This window comes from Alosa alosa, chromosome 12 (genome assembly GCF_017589495.1).
Source record: "Alosa alosa isolate M-15738 ecotype Scorff River chromosome 12, AALO_Geno_1.1, whole genome shotgun sequence".
Classification (NCBI taxonomy): domain Eukaryota; kingdom Metazoa; phylum Chordata; class Actinopteri; order Clupeiformes; family Clupeidae; genus Alosa; species Alosa alosa.
The window spans coordinates 19,611,678-19,634,708 of NC_063200.1; the positions used below are offsets into that span (position 1 = coordinate 19,611,678).

Consider the following 23,031-nt stretch of genomic DNA (forward strand, 5'->3'; position numbering starts at 1 on the left):
GTGAATAGAGCTAGCAAAGAAGAGTTGTTTGATTTGTTTCAGGTAAGCCTATTTGCTTCAACTATAATAGAATGAAATACATTATTTTTGCTTTCATATAATGTTAATGGCTCCTTTTGACATTTACGCTACTTTAAACTGGTCTTGGACAATTAGCTAACGTTAGCTTTTGAGGTAAGCAAGGGTTAACGACATGTTCATTTTATCCATGTACAAATTAATTTAGCAACGCTTTTCATCGAAGTTTACTTAATTTGGCCAATTTACTTGTTACTTCAGGGCTAGTCTCCCTTAGAGCAACTTAGGCTGAGATTTTAACCCACAATTTCCAGGCTAGCATGCTAACGTTAGCCTGATTCCTTAACCGCTACCGCATCCTCTGTAAGCCAGAAAATAATTGAGATGTGATGTGTTCTATGTAGTGAGATACGTGTTTGTATGTTAAAATAAAGATTTTATACAGTTAGGCGTGTATCCAAGTATGAAATGAATCATGCCTTCTCCCTCCGCCCGTCTCCTCAGCCCCATGACCGAGACGTTCAGGTGGCGTGACTGGCGTGCCTGTCTGCAATCCCGCCTTTCAGTAAGGTAAGTGTAAGTCTTGTAGCACTGTGTAGCCTATGTTTCTGACATTTAAAACTCAAAAAACAAAATATATTAGCATAAAGGTGTTATTAGGGATTAAAATTCTCGTTCATACGACGGACAATCGTCATTTGGAAATCCGAGTTCCCGGTGGTGCACTCGTTCTAGAGCGCTACGCGCAAAATGGATTACTGGTTGTAAAATACGTTGGATATGTTGAAGTACGTTCTATGACTCTATGGGCGCCATTTTAATATGCTCAGGTGTCGTCACAGACGCTTTCTACCGTGGGAATCCTATGGCGTTGATCCTAAAATGTTATCAATATTTGTTCTGTAAAGCTGTATGTTGAAATTACGAGAAACCCAACAACACTATGTCTAGACCAGTTAAATATATTGTATAAAGGCAATGTCGAATTATTTCCGAGGGTAAATTAGGCTTGGGCACTAACATCTGCCCATCATCCACCAAAACTAAGTTCAATAGGCCTGTGTTTGGGATATAGCGTTACTGTAATTTCGTTACTTTATTGGGAAACAAAGTAGTCTGAAGGTAAATTTAAATGTCATTAATTAGGCATACTCACTATCTGTCTATAGCCTATTAACTTATTGTCTCCATGATTGCTTATTTAAAATATGGATTAGCCTTGATAGCCTAGGCTACATTATTTCATAGAGATGTGCGTATGTAGGCTACAGCACGCATTCTCTCCCTGCGCGCCTCTCCATCAAACGGGTTCAGCCTGCATCTCCCCTAAGCAAATCAAAACGGCGGCTTGTGCAATAACTGTTCATGCAGACTTCATCTGCCGCGGTAGCCTACACAACTTTGCAAAGTCAACTTGAATGTATCAATTTTGAACAAAGCCTATTTATCACAACGTTGTCTGTCGCGTTGTCAATCGCAAACTTAAATTTATTCAAGCGGCTAAGGAATTAACTAGCTTAATTTGTGGAGATCGAAGAGAAAGCACCCGGGCTACGCACGGATTTCCTTTAGATTGCATGCATGTTGCATGCGTTATAAGAAAGCTGTTAAACGTTTGGCTGAGAAGTCCCCTGAAATGTGGCTTTCATCAGTGGCTTTACATTGCGCCTCTCCCTGGTCTCGGTTGTTTGCATGGAGCGCGACACATGCTCTGTTCAAGTGTTAGCTGCAGTTCATGAACCTTTTATTACGTCTGTTTAAGAACTCAAGTTTACAGTTATGGCCCACTTTATGATTTTTGATAAACATTCAAATGAAAGAACCTCTTAAACAACAGCAAGCCATCAATGTTGATCTGCAAACTAAAACGGAATCCATCAGAAATCTTCTCACATGGCTTTTCTGGTCTAGATGTTGGCATAGTTGCAAGATTTCTTTAGATTAAATGCATTGTTGCATGTTTAAGTGTTAACTGTTAAACGCTTGGCTGAGAGGTCCTCTGAAATGTGGCCTTAGTCAGTGGCTTTACATTGCGCCTCTCCCTGGTATCGCTGGTATGTCATTGACACACAGACAGACATAGACACAGACAACCAACATTTATCTGAATCAGACTCTGAATCAATTTGAGTGTGTTGATCAACCAGAAAGTCTTGCTGAGAGTTTGGCCAATTGGGCTGTACGTTTCAGTGTGTCTCTAGTTGCCCTTACAGCTCTCCTGAGTTTACTTAGAGTGTACCATTCGGAACTACCTAAGGATGCTCGAACCATTCTGAAAACTAAAACTGAATACAAAATTCAAGAAAGATGTGGTGGTTTGTATCACTACAGAGGCATTCTGGCAGCACTACATGACACACTAACTCTACTAAGTGAGAAGATTTGTGATGGATTCCGTTTTAGTTTGCAGATCAACATTGATGGGTTGCCGTTGTTTAAGAGCTCAAATTTACAGTTATGGCCCATTTTAGGACTTTTGATGAACGTTCAAATGAAAGAACCTGTTGTTATTGGCCTTTTTTGTGGTCCAAAGAAACCAACATCCTCTGCTGAATATTTGAGAGACTTTAGTCATGAGTTGAAGCAACTGCAGGAAGGATTTTATGTTGGTGGGAGAAAGCTTTTCATTGAGCTGCATTCTGTTGTATGTGACACCCCTGCTAGAGCATTTGTGAAAAACATAAAGGGTCACAATGGATATCATGGATGTGATAAGTGTTGCCAGCCAGGTGTTTATTTCAACCATAGAATGACATACCCAGTAGATGATTTTGTGTTACGGACTGACTCATCATTTTCAGATAGAGTCGATGAGGACCACCATCATGATGGACCACATGGCTTTTCTGGTCTAGATGTTGGCATGGTTACAAAATTTCCTTTAGATTACATGCATGTTGCATGTTTAGGTGTCACAAGAAAGCTGTTAAATGTTTGGCTGAGAGGTCCTCTGAAATTTCGCTTCTCCTCTAATTTTGTTGATAGAATCTCTCAAAGCTTGATTCAGATGCGCAAATACATTCCAGTTGAGTTTGCAAGGAAGCCAAGATCTCTGAGAGACCTCGACCGCTGGAAAGCAACTGAACTGAGACAGTTTATGTTGTATACTGGTTCTGTTGCACTGGTCCCATATTTAGAGAGTAATTTGTATAACAACTTTATGTTGTTTTCTACAGGTATGTGCATCCATACCTGCATCCTTCTCAGTCCTCTACTGTGCTCTTCGTATAGCAATTATGCAAACACACTGCTCAGAACATTTGTTAGCCATGTTGGAAAGCTTTATGGCAAAGATGCCCTAGTGTATAATGTGCACGCCTTGGTCCACCTATCGGCAGATGCTCAACGTTATGGTTGTTTAGACTCTATCTCAGCTTTTCCCTTTGAGAACTATCTATGTAAACTGAAGAGGTTTGTGAGGAAGCCAAACTTTCCCTTGGCACAAATAATAAGACGGTATCTGAGGTTGAAAAGATCAGTTCTGTTCAGTTGCCCCGTAAGGATGGCAATGGCCTTGATGGCCTTCAAGTAGCAGCACAGTACAGGAGACTACAGACTGAGCAGTGGACAATGAAAGTTTCCACGGGTGACAATGTTTTTGCTATTGGTGGAGACATTTGTGTTGTACATAACATCATTCAGTCTTTGGATGGAATTTATGTTGTGTGTAAAGCCTTTGCAGCGATGGAAAGTTTCTTCAGCTATCCGATGAGCTCCGATTTCCTCAGTGTGTTTATTGTGTCTCAGCCTATAGGGCCATTTAAAGTGGCCAAAGTATCAGAGGTTTCTCACAAGTGTCTGCTTCTGCCTTATAAAGATAGGTATGTTGTTATGCCCCTATTGCATAGTGCATAGTCACAATTCTGCTCTGACCTTTTAGGATTAAGAGGTTCACAAACATTTTCTTGTATAAAGTCTGTATAAAGCTGTTAGTGATGCTGCTCTGGCCTACGATTTTTTTTTTCTTTTCCTGGCAACATGTGCCTTTGTTTACCTTGGGCTGTTGTGATGTGCCCATATGATTTCATTTGTTTTTGAGTTTTCCATGTGCTTCTGACTCTGGCCAGAATCAATGTCTCTGTATGTTTTTGATCTTGTTTCTTAAAGCCTGCCTGTTCTGGGCCTATGTTTTGAACTCTGCCTTGGATTGTTTTTGTCCTGGGTTTTGCATAGCTCTTTGCTTTCCTTTTTGAGTCTTGAGACTGACTATTGTGTTTGAAGAATTGCTGCCTTCCTATTCCTCATTAAAGGAGAACTTTGTCTCTGAGCTGTCTACGATTGGGTCCTTTGAAACTAGCCTAATTTTGTAGTTTTGAAATTAAAAGAAAAAAAGATGCGCAAATACATTCCTGTTGAATTTGCAAGGACGCCAAGGTCTCTGAGAGACCGCGACTGCTGGAAAACAACTGAACTGTGATCGCGGCTGCTGGCACAAGACTTGCCCTCTGATGGGTCGAAAGGCCCTCGAAAGAGGCCTGTATTGTTATTTTTCGTCACTACCTCACCGTGTCGTAATGGGTAATTTGCGCGCCTGCTGCCTTCCTTGGATGTGTGAATGAATAAAATTAGGATTAATCCTTTCGTGCGCTTTTTCCTCGATGTTTCGAGTTCCGTTGGTATCCTGTGCTTAGTTGCAGGATTAATCCTTTCGTGCGTTTTTTCCTCGATGTTTCTTGGTGTCGGGAGGCCTGGCGGAACTTAATAGGGTAAGTTACTTTTGAGCTACGTGCAAACCCGGTCTTAGGTGAGACGCCTAAAACTTTTTTGTGTTTGTTAACTTGTAGCTTAAGTGGTGTGTCGAACGTGGGGGAACTGCTTATCGGTTCAATCATAGGTGGGCACACTGAAGACGTAGGAGGTGGAAATATTTAGGGTATTTGTGGCGAGATAGATGCCGGGCAGCTCACTCTCTGTATAAGTAGGCCAAAGTGTTCCGCTGTGCTTTCAGGCGCCGAGTGACTGTGACTCTTATGAATTTTGAGTAAGCTTGTTGTACTATGACAATCGGAATACTTTTACATTGTTATTTGAATGGAGAATCTTAGTGTGTTTTTTTGCTGCTCCGACGAAAAATGAATTGTTTGGTCTAACGAAAGACCAGTTGCGTAAAGTCGCTGAACACTATTGTTTTGAGTCTCAACTTCCGAAGTCGGCCAAAAAGGCAACATTGCAAAAATTGGTATTAGAGAGACTTAATGAGATGGAAGACGTTTCGATGAATGAGTTATCTGAGCAGCCTGCCCCTCTAAGTACATCGATCCTCAGGCTGTTCATTTAACTTTTGGCGTGGAACTCCCTTATGTAGCTCATCCGTGAGCCAGCATGCGTTACAGTTTGTGTCTCAGCCTATAAGGCCATTTAAAGTGGCCAAAGTATAAGAGGTTTGGTGCTGTTGTCTGTCCTCTGAAAAAGACATGTGTTTGAATTGACATGGACTGACGCTGCAACATTTTCTTTTTCAGATGTTTTTACTAGTTGAATTCACAGAGAGCAAAACGGTCAATATTATCCCCGAGGCCTGGTTTGAGGATGGAACCACAAAATGGCCTCCTTATAAAAGTGATGAACGGGTAAATAGAGCAGTTATAAAGCGAGAGGAACCAGGAAAAGATTGGAGACAGTACGACGTTCGTGTTCTCTCAAAATCGGGTAAAGATATATTTTAAAGGTTAAAAACCACTGACTTAGTGAAATTAAGTAATCGGTTTTCGCAGGCAGCAACAGTGCCTAGAGTTTCAGTTGTGTTTAAAGGGACACCAGGCAAGCCTGATGCTTTTTCTCTACGAAACTCCCCCTCGCTCGGTCTGAAGGTCTTTTCCTTTTCTTTGCATCTTCCGTCAAGGGTTTTCGCTGCTTCTTCGCCGGCTCTGCCATTATACACACGTTTGCAACAATCGCTAGCGTTTCGTTAGCCTCCCTCTGTGCTGTGGATGCAGGATGGAAACTGAAACTGCTTCGGTCGCCGGGTACGATATACTGAACTTGCAAGCGGGATATTCTTCCTACAGGCAGTAGGGGCGGGCGAGAGAGTCTTCATTCGCCCTGTAATGAGTCATTTAACCATATACCGACTTACGAAGATGAGTAATTAACACAAAAACGTTGCCTGGTGTCCCTTTAAGGGTGTCACGTTTTTTTTTCTTTCTTTTTTTTTTTAAACCGAAATTGATCAAAATTACATCTCAATCTGAAACTGCAAGCTCAAAGGTAGAATCGGCGATGTCGCCACACCCCCAATGTCACATCCAGCATGTATGCCAAGACGCAAAAACACACGTGTTGAACTGCGGCGTCAACACTCCTCCCATTTTAGGCTGCATCCAGTTAAAAAAATACAACTGACCCAAATCGAAGCCTCTCTTGTTACTCTGATATCACGAGTGTGAAAGTATTTTGTTGTTCAATCACGTCAGTTAGCCTGACGCTAATGTAGCCTACTCAACTAAAAAGATCTAGTTAGTCTACAGTCCAAAATGACTTTAAGGCTTAAAATGCACATTGATAAGTACATATTCCATGAACACTAACCTTGGGTCTCTTCAGAGTGAGCACAAACAATCAAATTATCATTCTGTGTTTCATTTCACTATGTTCACATGTCTATGTTTAACGTTTCTTTTGTTACAACCTCATGGTTGGAACGGTTTCAAAATAAAAATGTCTTTCAAAATAAAAGTCCCCCGAAACAGAATAGGAACATGCCAAAAAAAAAATGAAATGAGATAAGGAATGCATTAATAGTAATATTTTTTTTACAACAAGATCGAATCTAATCAAATCTAATCATGACTTTAAAATCAAAGTAAACCGAATCGAGAATTTGGAGAATCGTGACACCCCTATTTGTGTTGCTTAAAGCGATAGTCTGGAAGACTTTCAACTACAGCTGATCTTTTACGCAAGTTGGCGTAAGTGAACTAATTGTTAATCTTTTGTGAATTCTGAGTAGCTGACTACCAAAGGGCAAGGGAGAAACTGAAGGCCTCACTGAACTGTCATACCTCCGAGCTACAAACCGATGTCGAGGAAGAAATATCTAAGAAAAGAAAAGTGAAGCGAAGGTTTGATATTCAGAGACATGACACAAGTGTCTAATGTTTCTGAAGACCAGCACAGATATATACTTGCTTAACCACATTTGCTTGTTTAAAGAACACAAGCCTAAGTTTACTTACATTTAAAATATATTTTTTTTTTTATTTAGGGGGGGAAAATTGCAGTGTGTCCTGGCATAGCTCAGAAGTCAAAGGAATCAGCAATTTTTTAACAGCATTTTTGATGCAGTGTCAGCATCAGTTGAGTGCCAGTGACAAAGGAGTCTGGCAGAATGTTTTAATTCTGTTTTTAGTTTTTTAAGCATTTTTTTTATTTTTTTTTTAGGCACATGTTTGGTGATACAGACTCTGACAGTGAGACAGATGAGAGGGAGAAGAGGAGACATTGTCACTTCTCGTCAACTCCAAGGGTTTCTTCCCCAATGCCTAACATGGTTAACGAAGGTTGTGAGACCCCTCCAAGCCTTACAGGTATGTTTGCATATTTTTGTGTAGTCATTTTGTTGACACTGGATATGTTAACGAGGTTTGTATGAAGGGGGGGGGGGGGGGGGTAAGGTGGTGGGAGTTGTCACGCCTTCTCGTATAGGTACAGCTATAAATCCAGTTTGTGCACGGCGTCCCACTGGCAGGACGGTTACCCACCTGCCCCCAACATTCTAAATAAATTGTATGCACCATATTGTTATGTACCATTACCCTGGAAATCCCGAGTTCTCGCGAGAGCACAATGGAATTGTCTCTGCGAAACACTCTGGCAAAGAGCAATGATGCACGTTACTTTTCCCCTTGCATTCCGGGAAACCAGCTAAACTGATGAAGACAGCACTGCAACGTTGGAGGACAGTACACATTGGCCGTAGTGTTATCCGATTGCGTCGAAGTCCGAAATCATTCAGAGTAAACATGGTCTAGTGTTATCCAATTGCGTGCAGTGAGATTTTTAAATGCATGCTTGTTGCTGCCACTCGAGTTGGGCCATTACATTGTTCTTTGCCAGACCCTTAATCTTTCTAGATTATCAGGGTCTGGATTTTCCAGGCTAATGTACCATAGTAATGTTATACACCATTAGAAAGGTAGGAGTTTTGGGAATGTCTTAATTAAATTGAATCAAAAATGTTCTCCTCCGCCTTTGGTGCTACCCTGACCTCTAGCTGCAGTACAATAGGTAGATGCAAAATGTGGTCAGTTCAGAAATGCTTGCAATCTGCCAGGAAGACAAAACTATGTAGCATAATAATGTTGTACACCTTTTGAAAGATTGGACTCCTGGGAATTAAAAATGTTTTATGTACAATCTGTATAGTGATTTACATTGTCAGATTCATCTTACTATGTCTCAATTAAATTTAATCAAAAATGCCCTCCTCCCTGTCAGATGGCCACCAGCATGTTATTAACCCAACCCAATTTAGACTGGGGAGGACAGGCTCTGGATCCATTCATTGCTCGGGTAAGTGCTTCCAATGAAACCTGTCTGATATAATAATATATATATATATATATATATATATATACACCTTTAAACTCAACAATTTTCTTCTTTTTATAGCTGCTCAGCTGCACATATTGACACTCTTAGAGCACATCCGAGAACAACAAACCCAGCTTGCTGTTGCTGTGAATAGCCTGAATAATTCAATGCGGACCCGAAGCGATACTTCTGTGATTGAAATGCCACTCGACGTCAGCCTACCGTTGGACACCATGTCTGAAGTAGACGGATTCGAGGAGTGGCTCAAAGATCCAAGAAATAACCGTGGAAAGCAAAACATGGTATGTTTGGCACTCCACGCATCAATCTTTATAATCTGCAGTATTAGGTGGACATAACAAAGATGAGAGACTTGGGCTCAAAGCCAGGGTATGCTGTCATACGAAAGTGGATCTGTTTTAGCGTCGCTGTATCACCATGGCCAAACCTGGTCGGGAGCAGGTTATGTGCTAAGTTATAACTCAAATCGTGAAAGACTACTGCCCTCTGACCAATCCTACTGACTACTGACCAATCAATTATCTTGAAAAACAAGTTCTCACGTGTGAGATTCTGTCATACATCTTACAGGTGCAGCTCCACCTCTGCAAACAATTTTGATCTCGTAGGAGCATTTAACAATGTAACACGTGCAAATGTTCCACTAAAATGCACGTGTATACCATAAACTTTTTTTTGATGTTATAGGTTAGACACTAAAAATGACCACCCTATATTACGTTATCGCTCATCACATAACGTATCACATAACGTAGGATCACTTAACTTAGTACCCCTAGTTAAGGCTTTGTGTAGCCTCGATATGTCTACCGGTAGATAGCCTAGATATGTCTTAACTTGCTTCGTAGGATACCCCATGCATCACACTGATCAATCTTGCAGTCTTTTTTTATTTGTGCAAACAATAGCCGTTTTGACACACAAAGTTGACAAGATTGCTGTTTCTTTGTGTTTAGTCTGTCTGTGGTCTTTGTGTCCTGTTGTTGATGTTGAACCACGCTGAAGACAATTTTCTGACATGTCAGATAATAAAGTTTTTCTGATTCTGAGGTGCCACGGACCACAGTTGAACACCCTTGCTCTTTCTCACTGTATACTGTATTTATTGTCTTTCTCTTTGGATTTATACTTCTTTTTGCTTTTACAGATTAGTGTCTTGGGTGCAGTGGGTGGCCCGAACACCAAAAAAGTTACATGGAACGTATTAGCAAGGATTTTTACAGACTCGGTGGCAAAACAAATCAATTGGAAAGGTGTCCACGGAAAGCGAAGTTTCAAGGAGATGCAAACGCGAAGTTTGCTGATCAGTAAGTATGGTATAATAAAAGCTTTCTTGCAGGGATTTTGTAAAAAATAAGATGACCTGCTCCACAACATCTATAATGTATTAGTATTTAGAATCATTTTTCCTTTGTCATAACTGTATTACAATTTACATATTAATTTGTCACTTGTAATATAAACTTTGTGAGGATGCAGCCCATTCGAAAATCACTCAAAACCCAGCAACCAATTACAACAGCTTATCCAGTATGGCCTGATCTTTATTCACGTCAATACTGACTTCCAGTTCTGTTCATCTCCTGACATTAAAGCGTAACTCTTTTTTTTTTTTTTTTTTTTTTAGTATATTTTTTGGGCTTTTTTGTCTTTATTTATATAGGATAGTAGAGAGAGACAGGAAGTGAGTGGGAGAGAGAGATGGGGTGGGATCGGGAAATGACCACAGGCCGGATTCGAACCTGGGTCCCCGTGGGCACTCGGACCCATTCATGGCACGAGCGCTGTAGCCTGCTGCGCCACAGCGCAACCCCTTAACCCTTACAAGCCCGACCGTTCTAATTTCGTTAAAATTTTAACGATGACCAATCATCTAATATCTCAGCTGTCCAATGACTGATTTTATTTCTGAAATCTTCCCCGTAATGCTGACAACATAAGCTTCAATTTGATATGATTGGTTAAGGGGTTTATGGCGCGAAATGTTTTGGATACTTGAAGATGAGTCGTGAAAAAAACTTTTCCCTTCAGTCGTACATTTTAACATGGACCGCCAGATGCCACCTGCACTTCGTTGGAGTTTACCTCGACTGGAAACCACACAGCTGGATAAACTGAGGTAATATATATTTTACATCGTTTCTAGTTATGGTTAATCTTAATTTGTAGTCATAAAATCATGTTATTTGACAGTAATATGCTTTCTCATCAGCGTCAACATTATGGCATAGCGGGGGCTAAGTGCATCGTCATGTAACTTTAGCTAGCTGCATTACTCTGAACTGCTTGCAGTATTCTCGTTTGCTTTTGATATCAGTTATTTTCATTTGACAATTTCATTTAAAAACCTGTTAGTATATAACCTGTAAGTAAGTTTGTTTTCTAGTACCAATTTGCTTGTTAAGTAAGCATTATATTGGCAAGTCAGTATAGCATACCAAAGCTGAATAAATCAATGGGCGCCTCGTTTCTAAGTTGCGTTCTCTTACATGAAATAAGTTGAGCGATATTTTTACTCCTCTCAATATGTAGTTGTAGAAAACAAGATGTGAAATCACGGATTCACACAGTCAGAAATGTAGTGCTAATTAACGTATTGCCTCTCCTCGGGTTGTTACCTCAGGCAGTTTGTAGTGAACTGTTTTACCTTGCTAACTTCTAAATGACAAACATCAGACGTGCTTGCCTCAACCTTTTCTAAGATGGCATGACTTGATATTCTACTCTTCTCAATATGTAGTTTTATAGAAAACACATCACATATTATGTCAGAAATGTCATTATTGCATTTAAGCAGTTAGTTACTAGGTGAAATGTAATCTGTCTTTATCTTAATGCCAGCCAGGCAATCAGATTTAGGGTAGCTAAACCCATGTGTAATAAAATGACTTTTCATACTTCTAAATATTTTTGAGTTACTCAAAATGCTTCAATAGTTTAGGCTACCTCTTCTTGTGTATGTATGTGCACAAACACACACATCTGTAGTTTTGTGATTTTATTTTTTAAATTAATAAATGTATTACATTTGTATGATTTTACTGTTGTTTCAGATGGAGGATGACAAGACCTACACAGACCTCCTTGCAGGCCTGAAGAGGTAGCTGACTGCTGATGAGCTTGCGCTCACAATGTTGAAGACCATGTGAGGATGGAGGAAGAAGGTATAGATTTAGGTGGCGTGCGTAGGGTGGTGTAGACTGCCACTAAAACACTATGAAATAGACTTGTTATGTTGATTTTTATGTTGTTGTCCCAGGCATATGTGGTTTTACCAACCGGAACGGGTGGGAGGTTGTGCTTAGTAGGCCGTCGTATGCAAACACACAGTGCAGGGGCATGGGACGAAGAGACCCCAGAAGAGTTTCACAGTTTTCTGGGATTGATCATTGACATGGGACTTCACTTCCCTCCCTAATATCCATTGCTACTGGGGAACCAAGTCTCTGAAGGGATCAGGGAGCGTTGACCAAATGAGAAATACATATTGTGTACACTTTTTCTCCATTGACATTGCTGTTTCAGTAGTTTCTTATTATTTCAAGTTTGGCAATGCAGAATCTGGTGTTGAACCTAGGTTTGGTAGCTACAGCCAGAAAGACTTCACAACAGCTGGCAGGCATTTCCGTCAAAATTTCAGCCTCGCCTTCAGCTGCTCCAACTACTACTCTGTCGTCTTTTCGTCAAGTACATATTCCTGTACAGCAGGAGCCAAAGAAAAATTGTTGGCTTTGTTATAAAAACAATACATAACTAGATGTACCGCATAGCGGTACAAAATATGACCGCCGCTCAGTCCTGTACATCCATTCCGCGAAAATAAATCACACTTCAATTTGTCTCCATCTTTTACTCCATCCCCCACTCTTGAAACTTTTGTGTATGCTTGTTTGGCATGCCTGAGTGTGTGTGTGTGGCTGCACAGAAAGTAGCCTACTTGTGCTGAAAAGGTGAATAGATTGTAGAATAGCCAAAGAAGATGTAGCATTGTTATAAAACCTTCAAAATCTCTAAACAATCACAAGTAGGGCAGGTCATCACAGTTCATTCATTGCAACTGGATTGATGAAAGGTCACTTACACCTGTAGGCTACATTGTATTTGGGAAAAGCAAAAGGTATCAGCATAATGTTATTTATTTATTTATTTATTTATTTATTTTTTATGTATTTATAAACAAAAACATCTCTGTCAGTTCCATGCCGTTTTCAACAGCTATCAAAAACAAAGGTCATTTTTGGATGGATGGATTTTTTGTGAATGTTTCTTCTTCTACATAAGATTTTAGTCATCTTTAGTTCATGTAATACTTTATTGTCAATGCACAAATTAAGTAACAGTAGTCTGAAACGTTATTGTTAATGCACAAATTAAGTAACAGTAGTCTGAAACGAAATGCTGTTTTACATCTAACCAGTGGTGCAAATAACTGACATGTCCAAATGGGCCTTGATGAAATGCGCCGCTAGACTATTCATACACATTTTAACGGGCCAAAGTTGAAGAGCTTTTGTCCGTTATTGTTCGTACAAATATAGGCTGATTCATGTTCCCTTGCATTGTGTAACTGAGGTCCATGGCTAGTCTGGCTTTCATCAGACCAAGCTCAATCTTTTTAAGAAATCAAAAATAAATAAATGGCAGATCAGGGTGGGTTCACCCAGCCTAGTCCATAGGCACCGATATTGTTTAATTTTCAGATTGAGATATACACGCTCTGGCTATTCTAAATGCAAAAATGCATTAGGGAGTTATGACAAAACTGTAACTAACAAACTAGATCCTAATAGAAAGCTGTTAGCTTCCCTAAGCTACAGGTAGGATTATAAGGTAGGCCTATTTACAACATAAATTGTCAATAGGCTATGCTGGCGACACAAATAAAATCTCCTTTTGAAACCAATGGCTTACTACGACTTACAGTATCAAGCGGACTTAAACTGTCATATCGTGGCGAAAAGTTGTAATAACATTCAAGCAGTTCCATGAGTCAAGGAAAGCGCGAATGAAGTAGCTACTTCTAAATGGGACCCACTACATAGTAGCTTAAGGTGTGTTGCTAAAGCAGCCATAATGAAATGAAGGTGTCATTGTTTGGATACTTCACACACACGTGCTTTTTAATTTCACAGACTACAACTACCAAGCTGGAATCAAAGCACATCGATTCCCCTCTCACACCCTGCACGCACTTACAACAAAATAAACAGGCGTCTCAGTCTCACGCATGTATAGGCAAAACTGTATCAGACCGGTGTAACGTTGGTAAATCTTCCATTGCACAGAAAGATTTTGTAGCACGTGCAATAAATGACAGTCGAAAAGATACAAACAGTGCTGCTATCAATTTGCTTGGTATAACCGCATTTATAGTTTTCTACAAATGCAATCAATCAAATGGGCCTCCATCACTCAACCAACGCTAACGGTAACATTACCTAGGTCCTTATTGATATTACAAGATTAACGTACCTGCAGTAAAAACCAAGCATGTCCGATAAACATCCTCACTTCATCCTCACGTGAACATCGTCCTGTCCTTATTAGATGTTCGCTGCGGTAAATTACAGTCCTTGTAGGAAGTGTCTATTATTTTTTCAACCCACTTTTAACTTCCAAAAAATTACGATCTCACTGCAACGATCGCCATCTAGTGGACAAACGACTACTTATCGCCAATACTGAAAAATGCAGCCATGATGATGATGATGAATATTTTGGCTTTCTTTTGATCCTATTGAATTTGTAATTATGTATCGGCCGTTCTAATACCGATAGTATGTGGGTGCCTGTGTGTGTGCATATTTATATGTGTGCACCGCCATTTACAGGCCAATGAGTGTACAGTCACTAAATGTACACATAATCTAATTTTTTTAGCCCCCCCCCATGGATGAAATTCTACGAAACTTGGCAAACCCCCAGAGAATGCCAGGTCAATCATACACATAAAATTTGGTGCAGTTCTGAACATCTTAACTGAAGATAGGGGCGATTAAAGCAGAATAATATTGCATTTTTATTTTTTACCGGGGTGGGGGGCAAATCACAAATGAGTGATTATGAGCCAGGTTGATGTGGGCCCTTGAGACCAACATACCATAAAAGATTCACAGAGAACTGTGTCTGCCCTACCCTCCTTTCGGGGGGTCCAGTCCAGCGGGGGGGCTGCAGATGAAAACGAAAAATGATGGTTCCATGCTATCCATGTGGGGTACATGCCCACCAAGTTTTGTGTACCCCGGTCTTTCAGTGTCGGGAATCCTTGTTGGTGTACGTCACTAAATGTACACATAAATTATTTTATTGTAAGCCCCCCCCATGAACGAAAGTACACAAAACTTGGCATGCATTCAGAGGGTGTCATAATGATCCTACACTTTTAATTTCGTGCAGTTTGACCTTGTCAGCCAGAGATATTGAGATGAAAACACCTAATTTTTTGCTTTTAATTTTTTAACTAGGTGGCGCTATACATGAAATAAGTGGTAATGGGATGGGTTGACATGCCCCTTAAGACCAACATAAAAAAAGGTGGACCTCCTAGGCCCTACGGTTCTCGAGATATTCACAGAAAACTGTCTCCGCCACCTACAGGCCAGTTGGTGTATAGTAACATAAATTAATTTATTGTGTGCCCCCCCCATGAACGGAACTCCACAAAACTTGGCGTGCATACAGAGGGTGTCATAATGATCCTACACTTCCAATTTCGTGCAGTTTTGACTATGTTAGGTCACAGATACCTTCAATTACACCACCTCATTTTTACTTTTTTGTGTTTAACTAGGTGGCGCTATACATGAAATGAGTGGTTATGGAATAGGCTGACATGGCCCCTTGAGATCAACATACAAAAAAAAATGGTCCTCCTAAACCCTACGGTTTTCGAGATATTCACAGAAAACTGTGTCTGCCCTACCCTCCTTTCGGGGGGTCCAATTCAGAGGGGGGGCTACAGATCAAAACGAAAAACGATGGTTCCATGCTATCCATGTGGGGTTACATGTCCACCAAGTTTCGTGTACCCCGGTCTTTCAGTGTCCCGGGAATCATTGACGGAAATTTGGGCATGCGAAAAAAAAAAAAAAATCTGACTAAACCTATATGACCGCCGCTTCGCTGCGCGGCGGTCATAATAACACTAAAGTAGCTTGTATGGCCTGGAGTTTAGCGGTAGGTGACTGCTTTTTTGGTAAACAAAATTGCTGTCAGATTTGGCATTCTACAGAAGGGGATGCGTTTCGTTATGAGTCATAGGTCTTCTGTGTTTAACCTTCAGGTTCCCCACCCCACCTTTCCCTATCCTCCTCTGTGTGTGTGTGTGTGAGTTTGTGTGTATATGTGTGTATGTGTTTATTCTCAACAGGCTTGTTCTATGTAATCCACTTTCAAATTTCCAATCAATGTTTAGACACATTGATTTTTGAGTGATGTTGATTGTATTCCTAGCTTTTCATAAACTAGATGTACCGCATAGCGGTACAAAATATGACCGCCGCTCAGTCCTGTACATCCGTTCCGCGAAAATAAATCACACTTCAATTTGTCTCCATATTTTACTCCATCCCCCACTCTTGAAACTTTTGTGTATGCTTGTTTGGCATGCCTGAGTGTGTGATAGCGGCTGCACAGAAAGTACCCTACTGGTGCTGAAAAGGTGAATAGATTGTAGAATAGCCAAAGATGTAGAATTGTTATAAAACCTTTAAAATCTCTAAACAATCACAAGTAGGGCAGTTCATCACAGTTCATCCATTGCAACTGGATTGATGAAAGGTCACTTACACCTGTAGGTTACATTGTATTTGGGAAAAGCAAAAGGTATCAGCATAATGTTATTTATTTATTTATTTATTTATTTTTTATGTATTTTTAAACAAAAACATCTCTGTCAGTTCCATGCCGTTTTCAACAGCTATCAAAAACAAAGGTCATTTTTTGGATGGATGGATTTTTTTGTGAATGTTTCTTCTTCTACATAAGATTTTAGTCATCTTTAGTTCATGTAATACTTTATTGTCAATGCACAAATTAAGTAACAGTAGTCTGAAACGTTATTGTTAATGCACAAATTAAGTAACAGTAGCCTAGTCTGAAACGAAATGCTGTTTTACATCTAACCAGTGGTGCAAATAACTGACATGTCCAAATGGGCCTTAATGAAATGCGTCGCTAGACTGTTCATACACATTTTAACGGGCCAAAGTTGAAGAGCTTTTGTCCGTTATTGTTAGTGCAAATATAGGCTGATTCATGTTCCCTTGCATTGTTTAACTGAGGTCCATGGCTAGTCTGGCTTTCATCAGACCAAGCTCAATCTTTTAAGAAATCAAAAAATAAATAGCGGCAGATCAGGCTGGGTTCACCCAGCCTAGTCCATAGGCACCGATATTGTTTAATTTTCGATTGAGATATAGCCTACACGCTCTGGCTATTCTAAATGCAAAATGCATCAGGGAGTTATGACAAAACGGTAACTAACAAACTAGATCCTAATAGAAAGCTGTTAGCTTCCCTAAGCTACAGGTAGGATTATAAGGTAGGCCTATTGACAACATAAATTGTCAATAGGCTATGCTGGCGACACAAATAAAATCTCCTTTGGAAACCAATGGCTTACGCCTTACAGTATCAAGCGGACTTAAACTGTCATATCGTGGCGAAAAGTTGTAATAACATTCACGCAGCTCCATGAGTCAAGGAAAGCAGAATGAAGTAGCCACTTCTAAATGGGACCCACTACACAGTAGCTTAAGGTGTTTTGCTAAAGCAGCCATAATGAAATGAAGGTGTCATTGTTTGGATACTTCACACACACGTGCTTTTTTAATTTCACAGACTACAACTACCAAGCTGTAATCAAAGCACATCGATTCCCCTCTCACACCCTGCACGCACTTAAAACAAAATAAACAAGTCTCAGTCTCACGCATGTATAGGCAAAACTGTATCAGACCGGTGTAGCGTTGGTAAATCTTCCATTGCACAGAATGATTTTGTAGCACGTGCAATAAATGACAGTCGAAAGATACAAACAGTGCTGCTATACATTTGCTTGGTATAACCGCATTTATAGTTTTCTACAAATGCAATAAATCAAATGCCTCCATCACTCAACCAACGCTAACGGTAACATTACCTAGGTCCTTATTGATATTACAAGATTAACGTACCTGCAGTAAAACCAAGCATGTCCGATAAACATCCTCAGATTTATTTCGGCTTCAAGAAGAAATGGGAATTACACTTCATGTGAACATCGCCCTATCCTTATTAGATGTTGTTAAGCTGCGGTAAATTACAGTCCTTGTATGAAGCGTCCATTGTTTTCAACCCACTTTTAACTTCCAACAAAATTACGTCTCACTGCAACGATGCGCCATCTAGTGGACAAACGACTACTTCTGCCAATACTGAAAATGCAGCCATGATGATGATGATGATGATGAATATTTATTTTGGCTTTCTTTTAATCCTACTGATTTTCATTTTTTTTTACCGGGGGCAAATCACAAATGAGTGATTATGAGCAAAGGTTGATGTGGGCCCTTGAGACCAACATACCATAAAAGATTCACAGAGAACTGTGTCTGCCCTACCCTCCTTTCGGGGGTCCAGTCCAGCGGGGGGGCTGCAGATGAAAACGAAAAATGACGGTTCCATGCTATCCATGTGGGGGTACATGCCCACCAAGTTTTGTGTACCCCGGTCTTTCAGTGTCGGGAATCCTTGTTGGTGTATGTCACTAAATGTACACATAAATTATTTTATTGTAAGGCCCCCATGAACGAAAGTACACAAAACTTGGCATGCATTCAGAGGGTGTCATAATGATCCTACACTTTTAATTTCGTGCAGTTTTGACCTTGTCAGCCAGAGATATTGAGATGAAAACACCTAATTTTTTGCTTTTTAATTTTTAACTAGGTGGCGCTATACATGAAATAAGTGGTAATGGGATGGGTTGACATGCCCCCTTAAGACCAACATACAAAAAAAAGGTGGACCTCCTAGGCCCTACGGTTCTCGAGATATTCACAGAAAACTGTCTCCGGCCACCTACAGGCCAGTTGGTGTATAGTAACATAAATTAATTTATTGTGTGGCCCCCATGAACGGAATTCCACAAAACTTGGCGTGCATACAGAGGGTGTCATAATGATCCTACACTTCCAATTTCGTGCAGTTTTGACTATGTTAGGTCACAGATACCTTCAATTACACCACCTCATTTTACTTTTTGTGTTTAACTAGGTGGCGCTATACATGAAATGAGTGGTTATGGAATGGGTTGACATGGCCCCCTTGAGATCAACATACAAAAAAAAATGGTCCTCCTAAACCCTACGGTTTTCGAGATATTCACAGAAAACTGTGTCTGCCCTACCCTCCTTTCGGGGGGTGCAGTCCAGCGTGGGGGCTACAGATCAAAACGAAAAACGATGGTTCCATGCTATCCATGTAGGGTTACATGCCCACCAAGTTTTGTCTACCCGGTCTTTCAGTGTCCCGGGAATCATTGACGGAAATTTGGACATAAAAAAAAGAAAAAAAAAAAAAAAAAAATCTGACTAAACCTATATGACGCCCGGCTTAAGCTGCTTGGCGGTCATAATAATACATTTTATAGATGTATATCATTTTCATATTACACTAATTTATATAAGGAAGCTGTATCTGTTGAATCAAATGTATTCTATGTCTCTATTCAGAATTGATCTTCAATAAATATACTGTATTACTGGTAAGGTACATGTTTTTCTTTTATATATCATTATTGTTGACTGTAGCATTTGCTTATATACAAATAAATGGTTTATTTTTATGGACCAAATAAATCTAAACCATTGTGTCTGACTTCATTATTAGTTTTTATGCATACTTTTTATGTTTTGGTGAGAAAGAGAATGTGAATTCTGTCAACATTCTAAATCCCGTTTCCTGCATTTTTTTACACTTATCACTTAATTTATCATAACTTTTGAAAGGTTAATGATATTCCAATTCAGTCTTTTTTGTTAAATAGCCCACAACTTGCTGAACATGTCATACACTCTATATTTGTCTCTATCTCGTATAGAAATATGATGAAAATTCATTTTTATGCGAATGAAATTCAATTTTAACGAATTTCGGTATACATTTGGAGAGGATTTTCAAAGACTGTTCATTACTATATCAACATTACCATATGTATTTTACATCATTTGATTGAACTGACCCTTCTGATTACAATGGTATGTATATCCCATTGATGGTATGTATTATACTCAAGAAATAAGTTTTTTTGTGTAAGGAGGTCATCCAGCACCAAAAATAGAATGTTCGGCACAGGCACGAAAGGGTTAAAGCGTAACTCTAGTGAAAATTGACTCCAGGGTCTTTTTCTGCGTTAGCTAATCCACTGTTTGCTATTTGGGGCTATAGTGTATACCGGGGCAAGCTCTGTGTAGTGGTTGATCAATGAAAAATACTGTCTCCACAGTTTATTTGATGTGTTTTTAAGTAAGGGATAATTACCGGCGGATAATACATTATTCCGCTTATTACAGGGCTACTTGCCAAAACGAGAAAAGAAACTTGCCACGATGAGTCTTCAACAATGTTTTTACTACCGTTTTGTGGCTTTCGCTGATAAAATAAATAGTTCGCCACACAGATGGAACAGACAGTTTCAGGTGTTGCGTGGCAACGTCTTACTAGCTGAATCAAAAGCACATAACCCGTTGCCATTGACTGCGGTCATTATATACATTGTGCAGCGTTTATTATATAGACTTAACAGATCTCCGAATGTTGGGAAGGCTTATTCATGTGAATGGAACTTTCTACAGCACTCTGAAGAGCTGTGTGATAATGCAGAAAAACTTCCGGGGGTCAATTTTTGCCGGAGTTATACTTCAATGCTCTTCTCAAATCAACACAACTCCATCTCAATGTAAATGGCCATTGCCAACCTTCGGTTAACACAGACATGTCAACAAGGGCCTTAATATTTAAAGACCTGTCAACAAGGGCCTTAATATTTAAAAATATATAAATATTATTATTAAAAATGCAATGTCATGTATGCTGATCAAGTGTTGCATGTTCTGTCTAAACAGGAGCTGTAAGGAAGAACCATGCTGCTGGTGGTGCTGCGGACTCAGATGTGGACTCGTTTGCCATAAGGTGGTTCAACCTAGCCAGTGACCGGGGCGGTGGTAGGAAAGAACGGGAAAAAAACAGGCAGGAAGCACCACGAGAGGCTTCACACGACCTAGTTCCCAGAGTTTTGGTAAGGGTTTAAAGTAAAAGTATTGAGTACATCAACCAATGTCTGTTGCTGGAACTCAATGTAGTACTGTGTCTTGTGTATTCTCACTGGATTTGGATGTTAATTTTTTTTTTTTGCTTAAATTGATAGAAAAGGGATAGAAATAGACATTCCACTTCGTCTTCAAATTTGTACCCTCCATTTTCACATTTTTATGACATCATTTAAGCGGAGCTTAATTTACAGTATAGGCCCACTACAAGTACCTAAACCATGCTGGATTTGGATATAATTTTGTTTTTGCTTAAATTGTTTGAACAGGGATAGAAATAGACATTCCACTTTGTCTTCTAATTTGTACCCTCTATTTTCACATTTTTTAAATTTTCTTGTTCCAAGACTAAGACTTGTCATCTTTCTCAAACAAGATTTTTACATTTCCAATCTAGTGGAAGCATTACACACTGCATCACAAATCATTCATTCTCAAATTCAACTCTACTCAAATCATTAAAGGAACCATATGTAAGATTGTTGCCAAACCTGGTACTGCAATCACTTTCAAATTACTGAAGAGGTGTATTCTTCCCCTCCCCTGACTTCGAGGTTGCCAACCCGGATGCAAAACACTACTGACTTTGTGATTACTAGATAGGTGGAGGGTGGCACGTCAGGCCAAAACACAACATGACATGACAAAACACAACATCAGTTGAGGGCTGCAACTTCACTTTTTAAATGACCATATCCTGGCCGGACTACTGTTGTCAGTGATATTAGTATTTGAAATGATCATGATTTCTTAATGTCTAGTGACTTATCAGGGCCATTTTATGATTAATTGAAATACATTTCTTACATACGGTTCCTTTAACTATCTTGATAATGTTGAGTCATGTCTTTTTTGTACAGGAAGCATTAACCAAGGATTGTCATGTGTGCTGATTGCTTTTTTTTGTCTCAACAGGGGCAGTAAGGACAAGATCCACCCACCACCCAGTGCATGCTATTTGTGTAATAATTTGAGAGGGAAAGTGTGTGATAAGTGAAATTTAATAAAATAAGTAAAATGTTGAATTTGTGCTTCTTTTCTGAAATACATTAGTACAAGGTTTTGATTTTTAGATAATTGATTCCAAGATGTTGATAATCTGACACTCAATATACACGATCAAACTACTGAGTTCAACTAGGGGTATTGCATATTACTGTTTAAAAAGCTTTATTAGTAATCCTTTATACATTTGACAATCTTAACTTTTTAAAGCTTGAAATTCTGAACAAATACTGTAACTCCTTGATTTGTTAGTGACATTGACTATATACAGTAGTACAAATGGGTGCCAGATGTAAAATGAGCTGGTCCGCATTTGGCCCAAATAAGGGCCGCAATCGCCACTATCGAACACTCATCTGGCCCAGATCATGACAATAATTTGCACATTTGGCCCAAATAAGGGCCGCAATCGCCACTATCGAACACTCATCTGGTCCAGATCATTATGATAATTTGCACATTTGGCCCAAATAAGGGCCGCAATCGCCACTATCGAACACTCATCTGGTCCGGATCTGGCGCAGATCATGACAATAATTTGCACATTTGGCCCAAATAAGGGCCGCAATCGCCACTATCGAACAATCATCTGGTCCGGATCTGGCCCAGATCATGACAATAATTTGCACATTTGGCCCGGATCCGCCAAATAAAAAACACATCCGGTTCAGAGCCGTCCCAGAGCTGGGCCAGATCATGAAAACGGATGCGGAACGGTATTGGCCCGTTGTGCCAAAAGACACCGGCCCGAGTCCGTTTTGCAGATCCGGCCCGATCTGGGCCAAATACATTTTGCTATCTGGGATCATTAAGCAGTGTGCTTATCTATTTTACACTTCCATTTACTAAAACATTTTCCTTTTTAACCTTTTCAAGGACTATTTTAACATATTGCATTGTAACATGACTATGAATTAAATAACTAACTTATTCAAAATACATGTAAAACTCAAAAGCTATGCATTTGTAATGCATCTGTATTATAACTCATTAGCATCCACTATTACATCAAACTGAATGCTAAAATGTAAACAAACACCACGCATCTCCCATGGTTCAAAACGCTTCTAATGGCTAGGCTGACTAGGCTACCATGCTGCGCCAGTTAGTTAGGGCGTTAGCTATGGTTTAACATTGAGCACAA

General features: G+C 39.8%; 1 long non-coding RNA gene across 1 annotated transcript; it reads left to right on the top strand.

Annotated features, from left to right (window-relative positions):
• Positions 1–7: 7 nt before the first annotated feature.
• On the top strand, positions 8–21,904 carry LOC125304491. The gene is made up of 4 exons (XR_007195241.1): positions 8–42; positions 523–588; positions 20,679–20,851; positions 21,798–21,904. It is a non-coding gene; the product is annotated as an uncharacterized LOC125304491 (long non-coding RNA).
• Positions 21,905–23,031: the final 1,127 nt, after the last annotated feature.